The sequence below is a fragment of the Palaemon carinicauda genome, chromosome 13 (genome assembly GCF_036898095.1).
Source record: "Palaemon carinicauda isolate YSFRI2023 chromosome 13, ASM3689809v2, whole genome shotgun sequence".
NCBI lineage: Eukaryota > Metazoa > Arthropoda > Malacostraca > Decapoda > Palaemonidae > Palaemon > Palaemon carinicauda.
The window spans coordinates 28,095,692-28,109,943 of NC_090737.1; the positions used below are offsets into that span (position 1 = coordinate 28,095,692).

Consider the following 14,252-nt stretch of genomic DNA (forward strand, 5'->3'; position numbering starts at 1 on the left):
CTGACAGTCTGACTTCTTTTAGCATGGTGTGCTCCCTGAATAAGGTTCCCCAGTGTAGGGACAGTGGAAAAGAGGGGCTCAGCAGAGGGAATAAGTTTGACTTGCTCTAGTATGCTTTGAATATTGATGAAGATTCACTTGTTTTATTTCTTTGTCAAGTGGACTTTTATTGTGATGTGTTTTTTTGATAAAAATCTCGTGTTGGAATATTAGATCAGATGGTTTTGCGGAATTTTTGTGGAAAAAAATATAATAACTCTTAAACAACAGGAAATATGAAAAAAAGATTAATATAAAACTAAGAAAAATATGAAACTCCAAAATTAAGTATTATGACCCTTCGTGTATTCATGAAATAAGATTTATCCTACTTTTTACCTCTAATACATTTTCCCGTTGTATAGACTTAATCACACTATTACTACTAACATACAAGGCCATCTGAATTTTTGTCGAAAATTTCCTTTTATTTTAACACAAATGTCAGTGTTTATTCGATTACAGCTTCATATTATAAGTAAGTAGTAAATTATATTGTTGTATGATAGTAATTAGGGTACAAGCGTACATTTAGCCAGTGCCTAACTTTAGGGTCCACAGATTGCATTTTTGAGTTTGGGGGATGTGATATCTTTCAGGTTAAATACATGATTATTTCATTTTTAGTTAAATTACGTGAACCATATATTTTGTGAGTTAGGGGATATGACATCTTTCAGGTTAAAAACATGATTATTTAATTTATAGTTAAATACGTGAACCATATATTTTCCTTACATATTGTTACAAACTATGAAAACAATTACTGTATGGGGGATCCCAGTGTGAAACAACTTTTGGGTCGCAAAACAACAAAAACTAGTGATTAACAATAATAATGATGGCTAGAAATGACTAATAAACACAAGGTAACTAGGGAAATATATATGGATCATGAAAGTGGCCAAAAATTAAAATATCATAATAACCTATTATTCATATTACGTACCTCAATGATTTTTGCTCCACAGCGGCTCGCTTCTGTCACGAATAAACATAATCTCGCTGCTCCTCTATCCTGGCAAGCAGTACGTGGATGAGCTGCGCACACCAATCATGTGGGTCATTATATTGGTGATTTTCAGATAAGCAGCAGTTGCTATTTACTGAACAGAGAGCGTTTTCACTATAACCAATTATCAAAATAGATGAAATTACTTTAAATTTACGAAATAGATGGTATTTCTGGTTTTATTATATTTATGGACGGGAAAAGCTTTCCTGCTAAAAAAACTTTTCCCTATAGAAAAACACAAATTTTCTTGAAAAATGACACTTACTTTCACAGCAAATAAATACAGTAGTGAAATATATATATCTATATCCACCTATAATGGGTGACCCCTGGGGGAACCCGTATAATTTTACAGTATTTCCCTCTCGTAGATGTCTTCTTGTGGCAGTTGTCATGCTATAATTGAAGGGGAAGACGGGAAAAGATTGGCTGTTGTAGAAATATATTCAGGAACTTGTGCATAAATATTTGGAAGCTCTCAATTGGTTAAAAATGCCTGGCAAAGATTATGTCATACAGAAAACAGAACAGCTGGCAAATGCAAACAAATGCATAGTAATTCATAATCAGTCTCCCAAAAGTAGGCAATGGATTTATGTACAGTATCATATATTAAGCATGCCCATGCTAAAATAACAAAAGCTATCTACTGAGCTTATGCCTAATTGAAAGAGATTATGTTGAGTCTATAAGTTTATATGGAACAAGCTAACCTAGGCTAGCCCATCCTGTAATTACTTACAATTTCACCTTGTGCTAATGTGAATAGTTATTTTCATTTATACCATCTTGATTTTTCCAATCAAACTTCTTCCATGAAACTTTTTTTGGCAACACTCGTCTGTCGCTTAAAAAAAATATCTACTTAATATTACTTTAGGATCCAACATTAGTAATGCAATTTTCTATTATGACTGATGATGTTTGTTTCTACGCAGTATATAAATTCTCGACCTTTAATTAGAAAGATTGATTCAGCGCAAGCTGAAATTGGTCGTTAAAGTTGTGTAATGAGTGGTTATCCAGCTGGTGAGCCTGAACTTTAGATTTGGTCGCTGACTTGTACACATGTACAGTTAGTAGCCATGGAGGACTTTGCCTAGGCCTTTTTCCACGGTGTTTCCTGGCTCGATCAGTGGTTGGGAGGAGTGACGCACTTTGCAAAGTTGACGAGGTTATCAACCCCGGAAGCTTTAGAGAAGTACTAAAGTGCTATTGGGTGGGAAGGCGGTTACCTTCCTTGCCCACCAAGCATAAAATCAGTGGGCTAACTTGTATTTGAAAAGACGAGATGCTGTTGTTTCTTGTTTTTCAAAACATGTTACCCCGGAGGTAGAGTTATCATTGAGAAACTCATCGGTGCAGGGTGTCACATTTCTCCTTCCTTGGAGTTGTGTACAAATGGCGGTGGAGTCTTGTAGGGCTCCTTCGTAGGACTCCATGATCCAGCACACTGACGTCTTCAGGGACTGACCCTTTGAAGGTGGCGGCAGCCAATCCTTCGGTTGTAGCCAAGATTGCAGTACTGTATTGAAATCATGAAAAAGGCCCTGTGCCCGGTCTGTGATGCTGGTTGGCAATGCTCGCGACCTCTTCCCGAAAAGTCTTTAGGTGGACAGCTTTTTTGAGCACCCCAACCCACTCATTTTAAGAAGGGAGGTAGTGGGAAGAGGGGAGAGAGAGGGAAACGTTCATGCTGGTGTTCCCCCTCACCCACTGCTGAGAGTAGAGGGATACCTGTCTTGTTACTGGGTGACTTGGCCGAGACATGGGGCTGAGTCTTGGGTTGGGACTATCCTATGGACAGTTACTTTCTACCTATTCAGTTCTGCCAGCCCTTCATATCAAGTTCAGATCGAGTTCATTGTGGATCATCTATCACCAAAAGCTATGGCCTTGCAGGCAGAGGTGGACATGATATTGGAGAATAATGTGCTCAAAGTTGTTTGAAATGAGTTTCTGGCTTCTATTGTTGGCTCTTCCTGGTAGAGAAGGCGACTGGGACTTAAGATCGGTCATCGATCTCTCTCCTCTGAACAAGTTTGTCTACCAAACGAAGTTCAGAATGAATGTAGTACGGTCTGTGTTGTCTTCCGTCAGAGAGGTAGACTTCGTGCTTTCGGTAGACCTAAAAGACGCATACAGTACAGTACTTTCAAGTGCCTGTTTATCAGTCATCTCAAGAATACCTTCGGTTCTCCCTCTACTGTAAGGTGTACCAGTTCAAGACTCAGTGCTTTAATATATGTATGACTGCCCAGGTGTTCACTTGGGTGTTCATCTTTGTAGCTGCTTGTATTCATTCAAGAGGAATATGTCTGTTAATGTATCTTAATGATTGGTTGATTCTAGCCTCCTCAGAGGGGTAGATGGTACAGGATGGAGATCTGATTCTTGCATTTTGCTGCGATTTGGGGATTGTGGTAAACTGGGAGAAATCAAATCTCATACCTAAGCAGAGGTTGAAGTTCATAGATACTGCAACAGTGAGACCATCTGACGATTGCATCAACAGGCTCAGGGAGGTTGCGCAACCATTCCGGTCCAAGACAGAAGTACCAGCTCTGCGCTGGTAATGTATTTTTGATCACCTCTCCTCGGAGAAACTCGTTCAATGGTGTCTTAAGGATCACTGGTCAGCCAACAGGGATCTCCTGTTCCAGTGAGACAGGAGGTTCATCCTGATCTGTCCTGGTGGCTTGATGAGAACCTCACCGGGGAAGTTCCATTTGATTCTCCCCCTCAAGACATGCAACTGTTCTTGAATGTGTCAAGGTAGGGGTAGGAAGCACACCTGGACGATCTGGTCGTTTTGGTTTTGGGGACCAAAGAAGAAAGGCATCTGCACATTAACCCTCTCGAGATGCATGCAGCCTTACTACTGTTGCAAGCATTCCAGGAACATTTGAGGAGACACTTTGTAGTGTTGATGAGTGCTAGCACCATCATAGTGGCCTATGTCAACAAGCAAAGGGGCACTGTTTTGTGCCTTCTTTAAAAGTTAAAGATGTCAGGTTTCAGTTCCAGTTTCATTAAAATAGATGCTCACCTGAACATCAGCAGGGCAAGCCCATCCCCACTGTGGTGCCCAAATACAGTAGTGACCCCCCAATAAATAGCTTAAACTCACGGTCTCGGCGAGGATCAATCTGTCCCCATGCAAACGGTCGGCAAACTGACGAAGAGAATGCACATCTGTGAAGGGTTTCACGCCGTAGAGTTGTCGGCAAGGTACATTCCTGGCAAGAGGAATATATTAGCAGACAGATTCAGATACCAAAGGAAAGTTGTAAGGCAAGAGTAGTCCCTACATCCTCTTGTAGCAGAAAGGCTTCTTGCCTTATGGGGCTCTCTGGCTATTGGCTTGTTTGCCACCCGGCAGAACAGGAAGCTCCCCGTGTTCTATTTCCCCCTTTCTGTACTCTTGGGTAGTGTTCAAAGATCCTTTTCAACACCCAATGGATCACCTGGACATGTACTGTACACCTTTCTGCTGTTCAGCCTGATCTGGCTGTGTTGGTTATGCCAGGACTCAGAATGACCTTGGTGGCTCTCTTGGTCAAGGTCCCAAGAGAACTACCCCAATTACCCACGTATTTCTGTTAGCCACACCTCTAGAGGTATCACCAGGGCATGGAGTCCTTGGCTTTTCATATGAGGAGGCTATACAGCATCACCTCCAAGTGAAAGGCTTTTGTACGAGGCACTGCACAGATATCTGGATACCTCTAGAGGTCCTCTACAGGTGTCTACCACGGTAAGTTTGATATATTCTGCGATTGGTGTCATAGAAAAGATATTTATACCGTCGGAGAAACTCTAGCACAGATCGCGGATTTCTTCGTACTTCTTTGCTGAGAGAAGCACCTCAGTTGTGGATGTTAAAGGCTACCGCTCATTCTTGAGTGTGGTCTGGTTGAAGGATAAAGACCTCTCTGCTTCTTTTGAGTTGTTAATGCTTACGAGGAGCTTTGATTAGGCCCATGTAGTGAGGCGTAACTTTAGTCCTCTTACGCATACCATATTTCAACCTTTGAGGAGGTTGTCAGACATGTTACCTCCATACTACCTTTTTGCTAGCATAGCATCGGCGAAAAGAGTAGGCGAGTTGCAAGGTCTCTCTTATTTAGTCACCTGCAGTGAGAATTGGAAGATCTTCAGTTTTGTGCCTGAGTTAATTGCCAAAACTCAGAACCCGACGAGGAACGACCACAGGTTTGAGTCCTCCTCCATCCTCTCTCTTTAGGAGGCGTTAGGTGGTGATCGGAAGGAGATGCTCGTGTGTTGCATGAGGGCTTTGTGGTGCTCTATGGAAAGGACCTGATACCTCAGGCTTGAGTGTCAGTTTATGTTAACACTGGCAGGTCCAAAAAAGAGGTGTCAAGGAACATGGTCTCTTTCTGAATTCGTGAGACAAGCCATAAACCGTACGCCTCTTCCGATGAGAGTTGACGCACCAGCTAGGACCAGAGCTCACAAAGTCAGGGGTATTGGCCCCATTCTTGCCTTCAAGAGAAACTTGTCAGTGAGCCAAGTGTTGAATGTTGGTTTGTTCCGTAACCGAAATACAAACCACGCTATTTACATTGGGTTTACCTTTTAGCGCAGCTGAAATGGCGAGCCATTACAATTTAACGAGGGTGTATTACCCCCGCGCTAGTTAGCGGGGGGGGTAGGGGATTGGTAGCTAGCTACCCCTCCCCCCTCTCACACACAGATGAATGCTCACTTTCACTTTTGGCTCGGACTGTGACAGACGTCTCTGTCTTGGTCCTCTCTTGGCAGCCATTGTTTGTTTTGTCTTTACTTAATCGCTTACTTTTCTTTTACTCAATATATATGTAAACATGTTTTCATGTTTGTATATATATTTGAGTATAGAAATCAGTAAGTTTCCTTTTCAGATTTGTGTGTGTAGTTTACGATATCTACGTGGTGTCCTCGGCAGTTAGGCCACCACGGCGTAATTTTATGGGTGGCGATCGAGTTTGGCTTCGGTCTCTCTCTCTCTCTCTCTCTCTCTCTCTCTCTCTCTCTCTTGAGGTCGTTCACCCTTTTACTACGTGTTACTACGCCCTTGTAGCTTCCTTTCCGTGTGGGGGGGTTGCTACGCCGTACGTTTGTCTCAATTAGTTTATGAATCTAATTGTAGTTGTTTTATTCAGCTTGTAGAACGATTCCTTTCGGGGTTTTCGTTCTTTCTTTAGTGTTCATTCATTTTTAAATTACATAATTACATAGTTTCATAATTATAATTGTTATAATTCTGTTTTGGTTACAACTCTCCTTCCGTGAGTGTAAGTGGTTGTGAGGGCACGTGCCTGTTGTGTAATTCTTGTTTCCTTTCCCTCGGGATTCCTCTTCGGAGCCTTCCCGGGGGAATGAATGTGTACTAATGATTTTTGTTTTATTTTTTTACAGTTACCGATCTAGTTCGTTTCTGTAATATGGCAACGGTGTGAGCTGTCTTGTTGAGGCCTGGGGATTCGGCTGTTGCTGCCTCCCCCCTTGTATTTTCGTCAGGGGCGTGTCTCCTTCTACTGGAAGTACTCCCGTGACGACGGACAGCTCTCCAGTTAATTTTAGAAATCTCAGGAGGCTTGCCTCCTTGGGCGGGTAACTTTCCTTCTGAGGGAAGTTTTTCCTGTCCAGGCTTGAGTTTTTCCCCTTTTGGGGGGTTCTTCTCTTTCCTTTTTTTCGTGCGACTATGCTCTTGGTGCTGAGCGGTCACACCTGCAGTTTCGCTCAAGGGGCTGGGCAACTGCAGGAGCTCCTCTTCGGAGGATTGCTCCTTTTAGGTCATTGGCTGACCAGTCTCTTCTACGAAGTGTTTCTCTTTCGTTCGCGAGAGAGTACACTCATCGAGACTCCTCTTCGGAGGATTCTTCTGCTGCTGTTGGCCTCCCTCGCCGTAAGGCCCACCGTCCGCCTCGTCGTAAGGGCCTCTCATATCCCTCTAAGGGTGCTAAGAGGCGCCTTTTTGAATCTCCGTTTGCAGCCTACAACTCTTTTTTCTTGATCTTCCGCCTTGGTGCAGATGGACAGCAGTCTGATCTCGTCTTCCGACGGGCAACGGTCTTCCCGACGGACAACGATCTTCCAACGGACATCAGTCTCCCGGCGGACAGGCTACGGTCTTCCGATGGACATCTGTCTCCCGACGGACAACGTTCCCTTCGGGGCAAAGGGTTGCCTCCCACGGGGGTTCTTCCCTTGCGTGTCAGGGTTCCCCTGCGCGCCCTTCTGCTGTGATCTCTCCTGCTCCTGCTCAGTGTTAGTGCACAGGCGCTCTCCTGCTCATCAGCGCTTCCTGATCGCTAGCGCTTTCCTTTCGCCAGCGCTCTCCTTTCGCCAGCGCTCTCCTGTTCGTCAGCGCTCTCATGATGATCATCACTGCTGTTCCTGTTGGTTCCTGTTACGCGCCCTGTGCGCCCACGTTCGCCCTCGCGATCTAGAACTTTGGTTCAGGTCTGGGTCAAGGACTCTTCTTCTATGCGCAGGCTTCCACGCGTTGCCTTCTGCTCGTCAGCGATCATCAGCTCGCCAGCGATCATCAGCTCGCCAGCGATCACCTGCTCGCCAGCGTTCACCTGCTCGCCAGCGGGCACAGGTGATTTTAGTATCGCCTATTCAACAGCGTTCTACACGTCATCGATCACCTGTCTCTCGGCGATCTCCGGATCGCCCGCGTGTGTTACAGCCGGCACGCCAACGTTCTCCAACACTTCTGAAGGAACATGGTTCGCCAGCTACTAGCTCGCCATCGCCCACCTGCGCATGCTGCTCGCCATCGCGCGATCGCCCACCTGCGCATGCTGCTCGCCATCGCGCGATCGCCCACCTGCGCATGCTGCTCGCCATCGCGCGATCGCCCACCTGCGGATGCTGCTCGCCATCGCGCGATCGCCCACCTGCGCATGCTGCTCGCCATCGCGCGATCGCCCACCTGCGGATGCTGCTCGCCATCGCGCGATCGCCCACCTGCGCATGCTGCCCGGCATCGCGCGATCGCCCACCTGCGCATGCTGCTCGCCATCGCGCGATCGCCCACCTGCGCATGCTGCTCGCCATCGCGCGATCGCTCACCTGCGCATGCTGCCCGCCATCGCGCGATCGCTCGCCATCGCTCGCCAACGCGTCGACATGCCACAATGCGCCATCGCCAACCTGCGCGTTAGCGCTCACCAGCTCACCACCGATCGCCTGTTGATCCATATTGCCAGCGGTCTTCCTCGCCCACGCGGCAGCGCGTTTCCTCGCCATCGCGCCTCGGACTCTCGCTCATTCATCTGCCCACCCTCGCGACCGCTCGCCTGCGCGCCCGTGCGACCGTTCGCCTGCGCGACCGCTCGCCTGCGCGCCCGCGCAATCATTTGTCTGCGCGCCCACACGCCCACGTGCCTGCACGTCTACGCTCATGCGCGTCCGCGCACATGCTCTCCAATGTTCGCCCGCGCGCGAACCAACGGTATTCCATCGCGCGGACGGACGGGGTTCTGTCGCGCGAACCGACGGTGTTCCGTCGCGCGAACCGACGGTGTTCCGTCGCGCGAACCGACGGTGTTCCGTCGCGCGAACCGACAGTGTTTCTTTGCACGAACGTCGGCTTAATTCTTGCAGTATCCATTGCTCGTCTATGGGTTATCGCTCGCCGACCACCAGCTCTCGCCCTTCCTACCACGCTCGCCCTCCTTCTGCGCTCCTTCGCTCACCTTCGTTTGCGTTCCTGCGTGACCGCGCATGGGCGCTTCCACGTTCGCCCACGCGCAAATCTTTGAATTACTATCGCGCGAGCTCCAGGGCAATTGCGACCACGATTCCCATTGGGGTTTTCGCAGCATGGCCAGCCTGGCAAGTTCTTCTGGAGCGTATTTCCAGAACACGGCCTCATCCCGTAAACGCAGAGCATGGCACTTGCAAGAATAGGAAGAAACTTCAGGGAGGTCTGAGCAACACTCCTCTTTCCAGAACCTGGGTTAGCCCTTCCCCGTCATTCCCTGGAAGGATTTTTGGCGGGGGGGCTTTCCGTTTGAGATTTCTCCATCGGCCAAGGGGTGACTGCTTACCCCTTCCTCTGGGGGCTTACCAGGTCCTTTCCCTCCTCGGTTACGGCCCGAGGTTTGGTTCAAGGAAGCTACAGGAAGATCATGGGTACTTTCCTCCTCTCGAGCTCAGGCACCTTGGCCTTTCGTCGTTAAGTATCTAACTTGCGGACAAGCTGACTGAGGGCTTCCTTCGGGTGTCTCATCTGTGGAGGTCGACGACCTCAGACACCCTTCCATCCTTGAAAAGAGTTTGTTTATGCCCAAGGACAGAGACTTAGACAGCGGCTGTGCGGAGGAAATCGACTTCCGTTTTCACTCCTCCAAGGCGCTTTCTTCCAGACTCTGCAGGGCTCCAGCGCCCTTTTCTTTCAACCACGTCGGCCTAAGTTGTCGGCTACGACAACTGGGACAAGGTGTCCAATTGCAGTTTCCTCCTGTCAGGAACAGATGGCACGGGAGGCTCCCCCGGGAGGGCATAGTCCTAAAAGGAGCTGCAGAGTTCACGAACTCTAGGATTGCAGGTTTCTCGCTGGGAGGATGTTTAAGGTTACTCATCCGGATGACAGCTTCCTGATGCCCATTCCCGCACAATCTCTGTGATCAGCCAAGGATATCGCGCCTGCCGTCTCTGTCAGCGAATTCAGTGTCTCTGAACCTCTATGCCATAGTGTCGGCAAGAGTTGCCCGGTTGGGCAGAATGATCCATACCTTAGGCGAAGGTCCTCCATAGGATCATCGACGGCTTCACCCCCGGCCTCTTCAGTCGATCCTTTCTTGTAAGGAAGGATCTGAGAGGGGAGTTCCGTAGTCGACCTCTCAGCCCTGATCAAGTTTGGTGAACAAACTTCGGCCAGCGTAGAACAGCAGAATCGATCAGACTGGTAACGAGGCGACAGGACTCCTTAAACCCTGGATCGGAGGGACGGGTACTTTCAGTTTCCATTCCATCCATCTTCCAGGGAGCTCGTGGAATTCAGCCTAGACTGCAAGTATTCCTGCTTATGATGCAGTGTGGCTATCCCGCCGTGGCATAGCAGGTTTTTTTCCCCAGAGAACTCTCCCTGTTTTCCTCATGGCCGCTCAGGTGCAGGCTTCCGCCTCCTCTGCTTTTTGGAGGGCTGGTCAACTCCGGTAGGCTCGGGTTCGACCTTCTTCAGCGCCGGGACAAGCTTCCGGATGCTTACCATGAGTGTGGGTTCATGGTATTTTGCTTGGAGCCTTCTCTTCTTCTGCCTCAACATCTGGAATATCTGGCCATGATATTGAGTCAACGGCCTTACGACGTTGGAAACCCCGCTTCTCGTCCGTCCAGCGAGGTTAAGCAACGTCGGTTCTGGTCGGTACTTGGATGGGTGACCACCTGGGGACGCCAGATTCTGTTGCCACATCCTCCGAGCCTTCCTTACAGTTGACTGTGGCAAGACTGAGGAGAGTCGCAGTACCTGTTCTCAGTCAAGCAGAGCTTTCAGCCCTACCTTGGAACGTTTCCTAGTTCTCCTTTCCTCATTGACCCGTCTATAGTCCGAATGGTCGCTTCAGGATAAGTTCCATGTGGGGCGGTCCAAGTTCTGGTGGTTTCAGGCAACGTTTAACCGGACTTCCTGGCCCCTATGGGACCAGCGGAACTATTAGACCTGCAATGGGTGTTGACCTATGGAACCTCTTGATGGTAGTGGATATTCTCGTCCTTTCCCCACATTCTTGATGCTGTTCTCGGACTCGTCAAAGGAAAGGGGGGGGGGGGGGGGCATGTTCTGGTCCAGGCCTATGGTCAAGACCCGAAGGATACCTCTCCATCATTCAGGCAGGCTTAGGGGCCGTAGTCTGGCCCCTCTACAGATCCTACAGCTCCTGCCGAGTCGCCCATTGCGCGTCGACTTCATGATTCTGGCGTGTTCTAACCAGCAGGGGACGCATTTTCACACCTTCACATCTTGCAGTAGAGATACCGGGATGATTGAGATTATCTCAATACCACCATCGGCTCTCTCATTCCAGGCAGAGGAATGTTCTCTCCGACTATCCGAGCAGAGCCTCGTAGAGAGAGTGTACCTGGGGGTATTTGACCTTGAGTAACCAGCAAGTCCTGGTCTGGGGGACCTGATCGCGACAGCTTGGAACCTCAAGCTTCCGCTGTTCTTCCCCCCAGTCTCAGACCCCGAGACTCTGGCAAGATGCATTCCGGTGATGGTGGGACAACTTCGACGCCTGCGTCTTCCCTCCTTTTTGTCTGTGGACAATGGGTCTCAACAAGACCAGGTTGTCTGTCAACCTTTCAATGGGAGAGCTCCACTGGGACTATGCGCAGAACGGTTTCTGGACCCTCTGCTTCCCCTGACGGAACTCCCGGGAGAGCTTCTCTCACGGCGCAGACTACTCAAACAACCACACTGCGACATCTCTCCCGAACCGGGGCGTCGCTTCGGCTTCATGCCTGGAGACACTACGCCTCCTCCTCAAGAAGAGACAACCCGCTACAGTCGCGGTACGGAGGTCGCGTCATCTGCGATAGTCATCCGCAGGGGTCTTCCAGGCAAGGTGAAGAGTCTTCGGTGGTTGGTGCCGTGGGAGATATACCTCTTCCCTTGAGGCCTCTTCTCCAGCAATAACGGTCTTATTGCCTTTCGGCGGGAGGAAACTCCTTTCCGCTCTCGGCAATGAAGCCTGTCGCTCAGCCTTTCCCTGACCTTCAGGCTTAAAGGAATAACTTTTTCCTGCCCGCTGGATCTTTCCTCGCTCATGCGAAGCTACGATCGTCCCTGCCCTAGTCGGAGGAAGACCTCCAACTTGGAGCATGGCTCGGACTTTTAGTCCTTTAAGAGATCTTCTCAAGACCCTTTACGACAGGCCTCGGATTGTATTCCGCCTTGGGTCTCTTGCTCACTCTGGCCACGGCCAGTGTGTAAGCAATCATCTTGGTCTCGTACGACTCCGCCCTTTTTAAGGAAGAGGGGAAGGCAACATTCAGGTTCGCTCCTGAGTTGTTGGCTAGACTCAGAATCTGGGGGTCCCGGCCCTTCGGTCCAATTCCTTCAAGATTTCGAGTCTCCATTCTGTATCTGATGTCCCAAGACCTTCTCTTTCTTGCCAGTAAAGGAATCGAGAGGTTAGCTTTGGGAACAGCTGCAGTTTGTCCTCAGTTGCAGCCGATTTGGGAGCACAAGGAGGACACGGGGGAGAGTCACCAGTATACCTCTTCAGCCCGGACTCAAGGACATTCATCTCGACCTGTCTCCAGACCCTCCCCCGTCATGTCGCCCTACAGCACGATGTTGGATACATCGCAACGTCCCTCGCCTTCGAGTAATACTACTCTGTGACGCAGGTGCTACAAGCTGGAGTCTGGAAGCGTCTAATGACCTTCGCAGCCCGTTTCCTGCAGGGCGTGACCCACAGGAGTCTCGATACGTTTTCTATCGCTCTGTGGTGGCTACACAAAAGCTGGTCTAACCTCAGGCTCCTTTTTGGACAGGTAGCAGAAGGTTGAGGGCATTGTTATCAGGTTTTAGTCTGCATGAACGAAAGAAGTATGTCTGGCCCTTACTTCTTTCTTCATCATCCCCTCTACGGGGAAGCAGCATCCTGGTCTCTGCATAGCTGACCTCGAACCTCTGCAGGTAAACCATGCTTCCTTGTGTTCCGAGTATTGAGTCAATACTGTCGCGTCCCCCATACCCTGACGAGGTGGTATTGGGAACGTTCTAACCCAGAGTTCCTTCTGGAACTCCAGGTCAACTGCCTAGGACGGGTTACACTTCTTCCTTCACACACAAGCTTATGTAGGCCACACGGTTCCTTGCGGAGCAAGGAACTTGTGAGGTGCAGGGACTCCTTTTCTCGAGTGCGACTCACTCAGATTCTGAGTCCCTGGGTAAAGCCAAAGCCAGTATGGCTGGGGACTTTCCACCCTACCTAATGGGTAAGTCACCCAATGTAAATAGCGTGGTTTGTATTTCGGTTACAGAACAAATGACAAATTCGAAGATAATTTGTATTTTTCCTAACCATACAAACCTTAGCTATTTACACATATTTGCCCGCCAGCCCTGTCCCCCAAGACAAGTCCTACCTCTAAGTGAAAGTGAGCATTCATCTGTGTGTGAGGGGGGGAGGGGTAGCTAGCTACCACTCCCCTACCCCCCCCGCTAACTAGCGCGGGGGTAATACACCCTCGTTAAATCCTAATGGCTCGCCATTTCAGCTGCGCTAAAAGGTAAACCCAATGTAAATAGCTAAGGTTTGTATGGTTAGGAAAAATACAAATTATCTTCGAATTTGTCATGTTTGGATAGGAAGACTACCTTCACTGCCTTTTACTTGCGAAAGTACAATATACCCACAAGTCCTTTGACTCCTTTGTCCTTGGATCTGTGCTGGCTTCTCAAGGAGTTGTGAACTGTATCGAGCCCAGCTTCCACATGGGACATGGATGCATCTCATCTCTGGTAATGTGTAAATGTAAGTCTGGAATGAATGGTAGCCTGACTGGTTCTTTTCTTTCATTCTTTTGTCCCCCAACTTAGGGATTTGGGGATTATGCGGTTGAAACGTTACATGCTGGTAAGTTACCCTTCAGAGCGTCATTCTGTAAGTCCAAAGAAATATCTCTCCCAGGGGATGTGGATCTTATACCCCAACCCATTGATCATCATACAAGGTATATATTTCCAACTGAAATCCCCTTTGTGGGAAGGATATCTCTAGTTTGATCAAGTGCAAGTTTGCATGTACAGTACAGCCCAGGTCTTATCAGTCTTTCATCCATCTGAAAGTCAGGTAGGAGGTGGATTCGGTCATCGTTTTGTTTCTATGCAGATTAAGCAGTCATTTACTTCCAGCGAAGAAAATGAACCTTTCAGTTTAGGTTCTAATGGGACTTCCATCCCATTAAACACTGAGTGTCCATAGTTAAAGAACTAGGGTTTGTATGAGCATAGGAAAAAATAACAGATTTTTAAATTAATTTCTATTTGATCCAACATCCCTCCTTAACCACCTCTCTCAGTCCTTGGTTGATGGGTAAAAAGTGAAGGCTCTCTGGCTTGAAAGGGGCGGGGGCTAATTGACCCACATCCTCACTAGTTGGATAACAACTTGTTATCCAACTTTAACGACTGACGACTCCAGTACTGGCCTAATTAATCTCCCTAATT

General features: G+C 48.5%; 1 protein-coding gene across 2 annotated transcripts in view; it reads left to right on the forward strand.

The window, feature by feature from the left end:
- The window catches only part of LOC137651913 (ERI1 exoribonuclease 3-like), a 37,670-nt gene continuing 23,418 nt past the window's right edge, over window positions 1-14,252 (forward strand). Inside the window, exon 1 of one of the 2 annotated variants that reach the window (XM_068385123.1) lies at window positions 1-109. The gene's annotated coding sequence lies outside the window, so the exon portion shown is untranslated. Of the gene's footprint in view, window positions 110-427; window positions 518-14,252 lie in introns of those variants that run through there. The other variant, XM_068385122.1, reaches the window with a different exon arrangement.